Below are 13,914 nucleotides of genomic sequence, written 5' to 3'. Positions count from 1 at the left end.
ACAACACAGATCACTCAACTGCACCTGGGGGGTGAGCTCCGCTCCCCCTCCACCCCCAATAGGTTCAAGAACGATAATTTATGTAAGTAAATACATTATAGCTACAGCTTATAATCATTCGAGTTTAAATCATTTGTTGTTAGATGGTTTAAATATTTGAAAGGATCTGTTTTTAATAGACATTTTACAAAAACCACTGGTACATTTGCTAATTCTGTAAAATTAACACCCAACTGCCGTGACATTGCCAACCACAATGCCGTGATTCGGATTCGAACAGAGGTTGCTGCGGCCACAACGCAGAGTACTAACCACTATACGATCACGGCGAGCTACTTGGGCTCAATGACGTACAGTGAAATGGAGAATTTATAATTCGGAACACTCAGGGCTGTTCCTGTGATAGGCTGGATGTATTCATTGCTTCCTCATTCCTCATTCAGAGGCTGCGTCTCCTCAGTGGTTGATAGGCTGAAACCGTTTCCTGGCCGCCTGCTTGTGAAATGCCAGGAGTCAAAGATCACACATTACACTTGCTGACCTGTGATGGGACACCAATGCAGAGAAACCCACCTGGCACAGACCTTCTATTCTGTCTATTAGACCTGCATCTTCCCTGCACCTTTCAAGCCATTTGTATGTGAAGCAAGAAAGAGTTAGAGAGTGATCCATCTACACTTTTATAGGGAGGATGTCGACGTGAGCTCCTCCCAGCTAATCACACGAACAGCAGAAAAGCAAGATAAATACACAGTTGAGGGGTGGGCTGCATGGTTATGTTTTTGAGTAAATATTGAAACTGACCTCAGTGGCTCATTAGCAGAGCTGCGGCTAATGACTGGTGCCAAATCATGATGAAGCAAGCACCATGGCTCGTAGGGGACCCACAACACGCTTTTCTTAGCTCACTGAATTAAAGTATAAACTTCCGCCGTGTGTGAGTGGTAAAGGCTTGTTAATATGGTTCCTTTTCCAATTCAAGTCTGACAACAAGAGGCAGGAACCACGTGGCTTCGGAAGCTCAGGAAAGTAGCCACCAACCACAGAGAAAGAGAGAACTGGCAGTATGAGAGGTGGAGAAAACAGAAGCGGGAGCAAGGAGCTCAAATGAGATTGATGGCGTTTAAATAGAGCGCGTAAAGGAACAGTTACACAGCTAAGAAATGGGAAAGACAGACTAGGGAAAAAAACACAGAAAGAGCCTGTAGATGAAATTCTCTTCCTGGGACAGCAGGTTAAGAGAAATTACACATGGGGAGGTTAAGCATGTAACACGGGGGAGAATAAAAAAGAAAATGCAGTTTTATGAAGTGTGTTTGCCAATCCAGCCAGCACTTTTGTTCTATTTCTCTCTTTGCGTCTTTTATTGGTAAAGTAACTTTCAAGTGCATGCGCAGGTATGAATGAGAGAGCAACGGTATAATAATTTGAAGCGTTTACACCAGTGCTAAAGTAGGAATGAGGTGTAGCTAAGACATGAAAGAGGTAGCGATAACAAATATGTGGAGAGGCAATAGTGACACAAAAATAAGCCACCTATTTATAAAACTGAAATGGAAGAAATACTAAAGGTTAACTTCTGAAACTGTAGCCGATAATAAAAAGATTCTCGTTGTTGGCAGGATTCGAACCTGCGCGGGGATACCCCAATGGATTTCCAGTCCATCGCCTTAACAACTCGGCCACAGCAACTTGCTGTAAGCTGCCTACAAATATTTTGTTTGAAAGTTTTGAAGATTTCCCACATCAAAGTACTAATATTCTGCAATGCGCTTTTTAAAGACAATGTTTTTTTCATCATGCACGTTCTGTCCTAAAAATAAAAATTGCATGAGTATATCTCTGGATCTGTAAAAGGATACGCTTGCATTCAAACTCTCTTGTGGCACTCAAGTTTTTTGGACCCTGTTGCACTCTGTTTTTGCGCTGCTTTTAGTCTACGACCCATATTACAGAAGTCAACCATCTCTGAGTATTTGGGACTCCTTTGTAAGTGCCTGATCTTTAATCCTTGAAAAGCTCTATAATAAAGGGGTCTGTCAAAGATTGCTTGAATGGAAGATAAAAGAAGGCCCACTTGTCTCACCAAATGCAGTAGAGAAACCTGATGTTTTACTCATGTTATCCTTAGTTCAGTTTTTGTTAGACCTGGCATCCTTAAGGTGGCCTACCAGCAACCTTTTTGCTTTTCACCTCACGATTTGCTGTATCTTTATGTTGGCCGTAGGACTCTAATCACTTTATCACTACTGTGAGAAAGTGGCTCTGTATATACTGTTCCCAAATAGGTACAGTGTGCACAGAGTCCCCAGTCCCCAGAGGTTTGGCAGAGGCTAAAGTTAGATATAACCTTACTCTCTAAAGTGGTAGCTTGCCGAGCAGTAAGGCAGTATCAGAGTACAGTGTAAAACATTTGTTGTACACACTCAGTCAGCAAATGGTCTCACACACTCAAGAACTGAACACTAGGCCATTGGTTTGCATAAAAAAGATATTGTTGTTTTATTTGAGAACCAACAATAGGTATCAAAATATACTTTCTCAGAATGAGATGCTTTAGTTAAATACTTTGCAATAGGCAATTGACTTTTGCAGGTCATAGTTACAGTTTATTACAATAGGCAACACAATTTGAATCACAATAATACATTGAGCTCAATGGGAATGTTAAGTTATATGCAATTAATTACTTTCAGGAATACTTTTCTAAATCCAGGACTGGATCCTAGATTCAGTCCTGGGACAGTTCTTGGAAACAAGTGAGTAAATTCGTTTTAGTTACTGTTGTGATTTTGAAGCAATATTTTGCTATTTTAAAAGTTGACACTTAGAAACTTTTGCTGATCAAATTACCAATGTTATCCTATGGAAGGAAATTCACTTAGCAGGTAAGTGGGGTTATGGTTACTTTTTCTAGGTCAGTGTTGGATCCTAGATCCAGCACTACTGTACCACCTGTAAGCAGTTGAGAAACTACGTTTAAGTTATACAGGCGATTTTTAAGGAATATTTACATGTTTGCAAAATCGACACTTGGAAGAAATTTCACAGAAAAACAGTCAATGGTTTCCTATGGAAGAAAATTCAAGTTACGGGTAAAGTACGTTCTCGTTACTTTTATAATCCAGTGCTGGGCTCCTAGGCTCAGTACTGGGACATCTATCTAAAACAGGTAAACAATTACGTTTTCACAGTTGGTACGATTTTTAAAGAATATTTGTAAGTTTCAAAAATCGACACTTAGAAAATTTTCAGCAAAAAGCAGGCAATGATATCCCATGGAAGGAAATTCGAGTTACTGGTAAGTACGGTTAAAATTACTTTTCAGGGTCAGTACTGAGCTCCAAGATGCAGCATTGAGGTCTCTCCTGATAACAGGTGAGTAAATCAGAATTCGTTGTTCGGCTGATTTTAGATGAATATTTTAAAGTTCCAAAACTCCACACCACTTAGAAGAATTTCCAAGTGAAACCACTCAATGTTAGCCTATGGAAGAAAAGTGAGTTATCGGCTTTTAGGTAAGTACTCGACTGGCAGAGTTGTGGTTCTGGGCATAGACTCAGGGGTCTCCCAGGGGAGTCCCAGCCTACTTGCCAAGCCTTAAACTCCCCTTTTATTACATATAATTTACACCTAAGGTAGGCTCTAGGTAGTCCTAGGTGCATGATGCTATGTAAGTAAAAAATAAGATATGTACTTTGGTGGTTCGCGTGTCCTGTAAGTACCAAACAGTCTATTTCATTTTTCACTACTGTGAGGTCTACCGCTCTCATAGGTTAGCTCTGTGTATTCCCCTATACTTTTTATTTGGTAATTCCATATCGGAGAGGAGTAGCTTTATTTATTTATTGAAAATCCTACTTACTGGTGAGGTTGGATTTAACTTTACTATTTTAGAAATGCCACTTTTAGAGAGTGAACATTTCTCTGCACTTACTGCTCTATTTGCCTGAAACCTGGCCCCAATACACGTCTGGATTGTGCTGGGTGACAGCAAAATTTGTGCCTTCCCTCTAGAGAGCCACAACACAGGTCACTCAACTGCACCTGGGGGGTGAGCTCCGCTCCCCCTCCACCCCCAATAGGTTCAAGAACGATAATTTATGTAAGTAAATACATTATAGCTACAGCTTATAATCATGCGAGTTTAAATCATTTGTTGTTAGATGGTTTAAATATTTGAAAGGATCTGTTTTTAATAGACATTTTACAAAAACCACTGGTACATTTGCTAATTCTGTAAAATTAACACCCAACTGCCGTGACATTGCCAACCACAATGCCGTTACTCGGATTCGAACCGAGGTTGCTGCGGCCACAACGCAGAGTACTAACCACTATACGATCACGGCGAGCTACGTGGGCTCAATGACGTACAGTGAAATGGAGAATTTATAATTCGGAACACTCAGGGCTGTTCCTGTGATAGGCTGGATGTATTCATTGCTTCCTCATTCCTCATTCAGAGGCTGCGTCTCCTCAGTGGTTGATAGGCTGAAACCGTTTCCTGGCCGCCTGCTTGTGAAATGCCAGGAGTCAAAGATCACACATTACACTTGCTGACCTGTGATGGGACACCAATGCAGAGAAACCCACCTGGCACAGACCTTCTATTCTGTCTATTAGACCTGCATCTTCCCTGCACCTTTCAAGCCATTTGTATGTGAAGCAAGAAAGAGTTAGAGAGTGATCCATCTACACTTTTATAGGGAGGATGTCGCCGTGAGCTCCTCCCAGCTAATCACACGAACAGCAGAAAAGCAAGATAAATACACAGTTGAGGGGTGGGCTGCATGGTTATGTTTTTGAGTAAATATTGAAACTGACCTCAGTGGCTCATTAGCAGAGCTGCGGCTAATGACTGGTGCCAAATCATGATGAAGCAAGCACCATGGCTCGTAGGGGACCCACAACACGCTTTTCTTAGCTCACTGAATTAAAGTATAAACTTCCGCCGTGTGTGAGTGGTAAAGGCTTGTTAATATGGTTCCTTTTCCAATTCAAGTCTGACAACAAGAGGCAGGAACCACGTGGCTTCGGAAGCTCAGGAAAGTAGCCACCAACCACAGAGAAAGAGAGAACTGGCAGTATGAGAGGTGGAGAAAACAGAAGCGGGAGCAAGGAGCTCAAATGAGATTGATGGCGTTTAAATAGAGCGCGTAAAGGAACAGTTACACAGCTAAGAAATGGGAAAGACAGACTAGGGAAAAAAACACAGAAAGAGCCTGTAGATGAAATTCTCTTCCTGGGACAGCAGGTTAAGAGAAATTACACATGGGGAGGTTAAGCATGTAACACGGGGGAGAATAAAAAAGAAAATGCAGTTTTATGAAGTGTGTTTGCCAATCCAGCCAGCACTTTTGTTCTATTTCTCTCTTTGCGTCTTTTATTGGTAAAGTAACTTTCAAGTGCATGCGCAGGTATGAATGAGAGAGCAACGGTATAATAATTTGAAGCGTTTACACCAGTGCTAAAGTAGGAATGAGGTGTAGCTAAGACATGAAAGAGGTAGCGATAACAAATATGTGGAGAGGCAATAGTGACACAAAAATAAGCCACCTATTTATAAAACTGAAATGGAAGAAATACTAAAGGTTAACTTCTGAAATTGTAGCCGATAATAAAAAGATTCTCGTTGTTGGCAGGATTCGAACCTGCGCAGGGATACCCCAATGGATTTCTAGTCCATCGCCTTAACCACTCGGCCACAACAACTTGCTGTAAGCTGCCTACAAATATTTTGTTTGAAAGTTTTGAAGTTTTCCCACATCAAAGTACTGATATTCTGCAATGCGCTTTTTAAAAACAATGTTTTTTTCATCATGCACGTTCTGTCCTAAAAACAAAAATTGCATGAGTATATCTCTGGATCTGTAAAAGGATACGCTTGCATTCAAACTCTCTTGTGGCACTCAAGTTTTTTGGACCCTGTTGCACTCTGTTTTTGCGCTGCTTTTAGTCTACGACCCATATTACAGAAGTCAACCATCTCTGAGTATTTGGGACTCCTTTGTAAGTGCCTTATCTTTAATCCTTGAAAAGCTCTATAATAAAGGGGTCTGTCAAAGATTGCTTGAATGGAAGATAAAAGAAGGCCCACTTGTCTCACCAAATGCAGTAGAGAAACCTGATGTTTTACTCATGTTATCCTTAGTTCAGTTTTTGTTAGACCTGGCATCCTTAAGGTGGCCTACCAGCAACCTTTTTGCTTTTCACCTCACGTTTTGCTGTATCTTTATGTTGGCCTTAGGACTCTAATCACTTTATCACTACTGTGAGAAAGTGGCTCTGTATATACTGTTCCCAAATAGGTACAGTGTGCACAGAGTGCCCAGTCCCCAGAGGTTTGGCAGAGGCTAAAGTTAGATATAACCTTACTCTCTAAAGTGGTAGCTTGCCGAGCAGTAAGGCAGTATCAGAGTACAGTGTAAAACATTTGTTGTACACACTCAGTCAGCAAGTGGTCTCACACACTCTAGAACTGAACTCTAGGCCATTGGTTTGCATACAAAATATATTGTTGTTTTATTTTAGAACCAACAATAGGTATCAAAATATACCTTCTCAGAATGAGATGCTTTAGTTAAATACTTTGCAATAGGCAATTGACTTTTGCAGGTCATAGTTACAGTTTATTGCAATAGGCAACACAATTTGAATCACAATAATACATTGAGCTCAATGGGAATTTTAAGTTATATGCAATTAATTACTTTCAGGATTACTTTTCTAAATCCAGGACTGGATCCTAGATTCAGTCCTGGGACAGTTCTTGGAAACAAGTGAGTAAATTCGTTTTAGTTACTGTTGTGATTTTTAAGCAATATTTTGCTATTTTAAAAGTTGACACTTAGAAACTTTTGCTGATCAAATTACCAATGTTATCCTACGGAAGGAAATTCACTTATCAGGTAAGTGGGGTTATGGTTACTTTTTCTAGGTCAGTGTTGGATCCTAGATCCAGCACTACTGTACCACCTGTAAGCAGTTGAGAAACTGCGTTTAAGTTATACAGGCGATTTTTAAGGAATATTTACATGTTTGCAAAATCGACACTTAGAAGAAATTTCACAGAAAAACAGTCAATGGTTTCCTATGGAAGAAAATTCAAGTTACGGGTAAAGTACGTTCTCGTTACTTTTGTAATCCAGTGCTGGGCTCCTAGGCTCAGTACTGGGACATCTATCTAAAACAGGTAAACAATTACGTTTTCACAGTTGGAACGATTTTTAAAGAATATTTGTAAGTTTCAAAAATCGACACTTAGAAAATTTTCAGCAAAAAGCAGGCAATGATATCCCATGGAAGGAAATTCGAGTTACTGGTAAGTACGGTTAAAATTACTTTTCAGGGTCAGTACTGAGCTCCGAGATGCAGCACTGAGGTCTCTCCTGATAACAGGTGAGTAAATCAGAATTCGTTGTTCGGCTGATTTTAGATGAATATTTTAAAGTTCCAAAACTCCACACCACTTAGAAGAATTTCCAAGTGAAACAACTCAATGTTAGCCTATGGAAGAAAAGTGAGTTATCGGCTTTTAGGTAAGTACTCGACTGGCAGAGTTATGGTTCTGGGCATAGACTCAGGGGTCTCCCAGGGGAGTCCCAGCCTACTTGCCCAGCCTTAAACTCCCCTTTTATTACATATCATTTACACCTAAGGTAGGCCCTAGGTAGTCCTAGGTGCATGATGCTATGTAAGTAAAAAATAAGATATGTACTTTGGTGGTTCGCGTGTCCTGTAAGTACCAAACAGTCTATTTCATTTTTCACTACTGTGAGGTCTACCCCTCTCATAGGTTAGCTCTGTGTATTCCCCTATACTTTTTATTTGGTAATTCCATATCGGAGAGGAGTAGCTTTATTTATTTATTGACAATCCTACTTACTGGTGAGGTTGGATTTAACTTTACTATTTTAGAAATGCCACTTTTAGAGAGTGAACATTTCTCTGCACTTACTGCTCTATTTGCCTGAAACCTGGCCCCAATACACGTCTGGATTGGGCTGGGTGACAGCAAAATTTGTGCCTTCCCTCTAGAGAGCCACAACACAGGTCACTCAACTGCACCTGGGGGGTGAGCTCCGCTCCCCCTCCACCCCCAATAGGTTCAAGAACGATAATTTATGTAAGTAAATACATTATAGCTACAGCTTATAATCATGCGAGTTTAAATCATTTGTTGTTAGATGGTTTAAATATTTGAAAGGATCTGTTTTTAATAGACATTTTACAAAAACCACTGGTACATTTGCTAATTCTGTAAAATTAACACCCAACTGCCGCGACATTGCCAACCACAATGCCGTGACTCGGATTCGAACCGAGGTTGCTGCGGCCACAACGCAGAGTACTAACCACTATACGATCACGGCGAGCTACTTGGGCTCAACGACATACAGTGACATGGAGAATTTATAATTCGGAACACTCAGGGCTGTTCCTGTGATAGGCTGGATGTATTCATTGCTTCCTCATTCCTCATTCAGAGGCTGCGTCTCCTCAGTGGTTGATAGGCTGAAACCGTTTCCTGGCCGCCTGCTTGTGAAATGCCAGGAGTCAAAGATCACACATTACACTTGCGGACCTGTGATGGGACACCAATGCAGAGAAACCCACCTGGCACAGACCTTCTATTCTGTCTATTAGACCTGCATCTTCCCTGCACCTTTCAAGCCATTTGTATGTGAAGCAAGAAAGAGTTAGAGAGTGATCCATCTACACTTTTATAGGGAGGATGTCGCCGTGAGCTCCTCCCAGCTAATCACACGAACAGCAGAAAAGCAAGATAAATACACAGTTGAGGGGTGGGCTGCATGGTTATGTTTTTGAGTAAATATTGAAACTGACCTCAGTGGCTCATTAGCAGAGCTGCGGCTAATGACTGGTGCCAAATCAGGATGAAGCAAGCACCATGGCTCATAGGGGACCCACAACACGCTTTTCTTAGCTCACTGAATTAAAGTATAAACTTCCGCCGTGTGTGAGTGGTAAAGGCTTGTTAATATGGTTCCTTTTCCAATTCAAGTCTGACAACAAGAGGCAGGAACCACGTGGCTTCGGAAGCTCAGGAAAGTAGCCACCAACCACAGAGAAAGAGAGAACTGGCAGTATGAGAGGTGGAGAAAACAGAAGCGGGAGCAAGGAGCTCAAATGAGATTGATGGCGTTTAAATAGAGCGCGTAAAGGAACAGTTACACAGCTAAGAAATGGGAAAGACAGACTAGGGAAAAAAACACAGAAAGAGCCTGTAGATGAAATTCTCTTCCTGGGACAGCAGGTTAAGAGAAATTACACATGGGGAGGTTAAGCATGTAACACGGGGGAGAATAAAAAAGAAAATGCAGTTTTATGAAGTGTGTTTGCCAATCCAGCCAGCACTTTTGTTCTATTTCTCTCTTTGCGTCTTTTATTGGTAAAGTAACTTTCAAGTGCATGCGCAGGTATGAATGAGAGAGCAACGGTATAATAATTTGAAGCGTTTACACCAGTGCTAAAGTAGGAATGAGGTGTAGCAAAGACATGAAAGAGGTAGCGATAACAAATATGTGGAGAGGCAAGAGTGACACAAAAATAAGCCACCTATTTATAAAACTGAAATGGAAGAAATACTAAAGGTTAACTTCTGAAATTGTAGCCGATAATAAATTGATTCTCGTTGTTGGCAGGATTCGAACCTGCGCGGGGATACCCCAATGGATTTCAAGTCCATCGCCTTAACCACTCGGCCACAACAACTTGCTGTAAGCTGCCTACAAATATTTTGTTTGAAAGTTTTGAAGTTTTCCCACATCAAAGTACTGATATTCTGCAATGCGCTTTTTAAAAACAATGTTTTTTTCATCATGCACATTCTGGCCTAAAAACAAAAATTGCATGAGTATATCTCTGGATCTGTAAAAGGATACGCTTGCATTCAAACTGTCTTGTGGCACTCAAGTTTTTTGGACCCTGTTGCACTCTGTTTTTGCCCTGCTTTTAGTCTACGACCCATATTACAGAAGTCAACCATCTCTGAGTATTTGGGACTCCTTTGTAAGTGCCTTATCTTTAATCCTTGAAAAGCTCTATAATAAAGGGGTCTGTCAAAGATTGCTTGAATGGAGGATAAAAGAAGGCCCACTTGTCTCACCAAATGCAGTAGAGAAACCTGATGTTTTACTCATGTTATCCTTAGTTCAGTTTTTGTTAGACCTGGCATCCTTAAGGTGGCCTACCAGCAACCTTTTTGCTTTTCACCTCACGTTTTGCTGTATCTTTATGTTGGCCTTAGGACTCTAATCACTTTATCACTACTGTGAGAAAGTGACTCTGTATATACTGTTCCCAAATAGGTACAGTGTGCACAGAGTACCCAGTCCCCAGAGGTTTGGCAGAGGCTAAAGTTAGATATAACCTTACTCTCTAAAGTGGTAGCTTGCCGAGCAGTAAGGCAGTATCAGAGTACAGTGTAAAACATTTGTTGTACACACTCAGTCAGCAAATGGTCTCACACACTCAAGAACTGAACTCTAGGCCATTGGTTTGCATAAAAAAGATATTGTTGTTTTATTTTAGAACCAATAGGTATCAAAATATACTTTCTCAGAATGAGATGCTTTAGTTAAATACTTTGCAATAGGCAATTGACTTTTGCAGGTCATAGTTACAGTTTATTGCAATAGGCAACACAATTTGAATCACAATAATACATTGAGCTCAATGGGAATTTTAAGTTATATGCAATTAATTACTTTCAGGATTACTTTTCTAAATCCAGGACTGGATCCTAGATTCAGTCCTGGGACAGTTCTTGGAAACAAGTGAGTAAATTCGTTTTAGTTACTGTTGTGATTTTTAAGCAATATTTTGCTATTTTAAAAGTTGACACTTAGAAACTTTTGCTGATCAAATTACCAATGTTATCCTACGGAAGGAAATTCACTTAGCAGGTAAGTGGGGTTATGGTTACTTTTTCTAGGTCAGTGTTGGATCCTAGATCCAGCACTACTGTACCACCTGTAAGCAGTTGAGAAACTGCGTTTAAGTTATACAGGCGATTTTTAAGGAATATTTACATGTTTGCAAAATCGACACTTAGAAGAAATTTCACAGAAAAACAGTCAATGGTTTCCTATGGAAGAAAATTCAAGTTACGGGTAAAGTACGTTCTCGTTACTTTTGTAATCCAGTGCTGGGCTCCTAGGCTCAGTACTGGGACATCTATCTAAAACAGGTAAACAATTACGTTTTCACAGTTGGTACGATTTTTAAAGAATATTTGTAAGTTTCAAAAATCGACACTTAGAAAATTTTCAGCAAAAAGCAGGCAATGATATCCCATGGAAGGAAATTCGAGTTACTGGTAAGTACGGTTAAAATTACTTTTCAGGGTCAGTACTGAGCTCCGAGATGCAGCACTGAGGTCTCTCCTGATAACAGGTGAGTAAATCAGAATTCGTTGTTCGGCTGATTTTAGATGAATATTTTAAAGTTCCAAAACTCCACACCACTTAGAAGAATTTCCAAGTGAAACCACTCAATGTTAGCCTATGGAAGAAAAGTGAGTTATCGGCTTTTAGGTAAGTACTCGACTGGCAGAGTTATGGTTCTGGGCATAGACTATGGGGTCTCCCAGGGGAGTCCCAGCCTACTTGCCAAGCCTTAAACTCCCCTTTTATTACATATAATTTACACCTAAGGTAGGCCCTAGGTAGTCCTAGGTGCATGATGCTATGTAAGTAAAAAATAAGATATGTACTTTGGTGGTTCGCGTGTCCTGTAAGTACCAAACAGTCTATTTCATTTTTCACTACTGTGAGGTCTACCCCTCTCATAGGTTAGCTCTGTGTATTCCCCTATACTTTTTATTTGGTAATTCCATATCGGAGAGGAGTAGCTTTATTTATTTATTGAAAATCCTACTTACTGGTGAGGTTGGATTTAACTTTACTATTTTAGAAATGCCACTTTTAGAGAGTGAACATTTCTCTGCACTTACTGCTCTATTTGCCTGAAACCTGGCCCCAATACACGTCTGGATTGGGCTGGGTGACAGCAAAATTTGTGCCTTCCCTCTAGAGAGCCACAACACAGGTCACTCAACTGCACCTGGGGGGTGAGCTCCGCTCCCCCTCCACCCCCAATAGGTTCAAGAACGATAATTTATGTAAGTAAATACATTATAGCTACAGCTTATAATCATGCGAGTTTAAATCATTTGTTGTTAGATGGTTTAAATATTTGAAAGGATCTGTTTTTTATAGACATTTTACAAAAACCACTGGTACATTTGCTAATTCTGTAAACTTAACACCCAACTGCCGTGACATTGCCAACCACAATGCCGTGACTCGGATTCAAACCAAGGTTGCTGCGGCCACAACGCAGAGTACTAACCACTATACGATCACGGCGAGCTACTTGGGCTCAACGACATACAGTGACATGGAGAATTTATAATTCGGAACACTCAGGGCTGTTCCTGTGATAGGCTGGATGTATTCATTGCTTCCTCATTCCTCATTCAGAGGCTGCGTCTCCTCAGTGGTTGATAGGCTGAAACCGTTTCCTGGCCGCCTGCTTGTGAAATGCCAGGAGTCAAAGATCACACATTACACTTGCGGACCTGTGATGGGACACCAATGCAGAGAAACCCACCTGGCACAGACCTTCTATTCTGTCTATTAGACCTGCATCTTCCCTGCACCTTTCAAGCCATTTGTATGTGAAGCAAGAAAGAGTTAGAGAGTGATCCATCTACACTTTTATAGGGAGGATGTCGCCGTGAGCTCCTCCCAGCTAATCACACGAACAGCAGAAAAGCAAGATAAATACACAGTTGAGGGGTGGGCTGCATGGTTATGTTTTTGAGTAAATATTGAAACTGACCTCAGTGGCTCATTAGCAGAGCTGCGGCTAATGACTGGTGCCAAATCATGATGAAGCAAGCACCATGGCTCGTAGGGGACCCACAACACGCTTTTCTTAGCTCACTGAATTAAAGTATAAACTTCCGCCGTGTGTGAGTGGTAAAGGCTTGTTAATATGGTTCCTTTTCCAATTCAAGTCTGACAACAAGAGGCAGGAACCACGTGGCTTCGGAAGCTCAGGAAAGTAGCCACCAACCACAGAGAAAGAGAGAACTGGCAGTATGAGAGGTGGAGAAAACAGAAGCGGGAGCAAGGAGCTCAAATGAGATTGATGGCGTTTAAATAGAGCGCGTAAAGGAACAGTTACACAGCTAAGAAATGGGAAAGACAGACTAGGGAAAAAAACACAGAAAGAGCCTGTAGATGAAATTCTCTTCCTGGGACAGCAGGTTAAGAGAAATTACACATGGGGAGGTTAAGCATGTAACACGGGGGAGAATAAAAAAGAAAATGCAGTTTTATGAAGTGTGTTTGCCAATCCAGCCAGCACTTTTGTTCTATTTCTCTCTTTGCGTCTTTTATTGGTAAAGTAACTTTCAAGTGCATGCGCAGGTATGAATGAGAGAGCAACGGTATAATAATTTGAAGCGTTTACACCAGTGCTAAAGTAGGAATGAGGTGTAGCAAAGACATGAAAGAGGTAGCGATAACAAATATGTGGAGAGGCAAGAGTGACACAAAAATAAGCCACCTATTTATAAAACTGAAATGGAAGAAATACTAAAGGTTAACTTCTGAAATTGTAGCCGATAATAAATTGATTCTCGTTGTTGGCAGGATTCGAACCTGCGCGGGGATACCCCAATGGATTTCAAGTCCATCGCCTTAACCACTCGGCCACAACAACTTGCTGTAAGCTGCCTACAAATATTTTGTTTGAAAGTTTTGAAGTTTTCCCACATCAAAGTACTGATATTCTGCAATGCGCTTTTTAAAAACAATGTTTTTTTCATCATGCACGTTCTGGCCTAAAAACAAAAATTGCATGAGTATATCTCTGGAT

The 13,914-nt window shown here is 40.8% G+C and overlaps 5 non-coding genes across 5 annotated transcripts; all 5 read right to left on the bottom strand.

Moving 5' to 3' along the window:
* Nucleotides 1-1,610: 1,610 nt before the first annotated feature.
* Nucleotides 1,611-1,692, bottom strand: TRNAS-GGA (transfer RNA serine (anticodon GGA)). Its single transcript has one exon. It is a non-coding gene; the product is annotated as a tRNA-Ser (tRNA).
* Nucleotides 1,693-5,633: 3,941 nt separating this feature from the next.
* TRNAS-AGA (transfer RNA serine (anticodon AGA)) lies at nt 5,634-5,715 on the bottom strand. Its single transcript has one exon. It is a non-coding gene; the product is annotated as a tRNA-Ser (tRNA).
* Nucleotides 5,716-8,303: 2,588 nt separating this feature from the next.
* Nucleotides 8,304-8,375, bottom strand: TRNAH-GUG (transfer RNA histidin (anticodon GUG)). The gene has a single exon. It is a non-coding gene; the product is annotated as a tRNA-His (tRNA).
* A 1,281-nt stretch (nt 8,376-9,656) lies between these two features.
* TRNAS-UGA (transfer RNA serine (anticodon UGA)) lies at nt 9,657-9,738 on the bottom strand. Its single transcript has one exon. It is a non-coding gene; the product is annotated as a tRNA-Ser (tRNA).
* A 3,938-nt stretch (nt 9,739-13,676) lies between these two features.
* On the bottom strand, nt 13,677-13,758 carry TRNAS-UGA (transfer RNA serine (anticodon UGA)). Its single transcript has one exon. It is a non-coding gene; the product is annotated as a tRNA-Ser (tRNA).
* Nucleotides 13,759-13,914: the final 156 nt, after the last annotated feature.

This window comes from Triturus cristatus, chromosome 12, assembly GCF_964204655.1.
Source record: "Triturus cristatus chromosome 12, aTriCri1.1, whole genome shotgun sequence".
Classification (NCBI taxonomy): Eukaryota; Metazoa; Chordata; class Amphibia; order Caudata; family Salamandridae; genus Triturus; species Triturus cristatus.
Note: the sequence above shows the minus strand (reverse complement) of the source record. Positions and strands in the feature narration are given on the sequence as shown.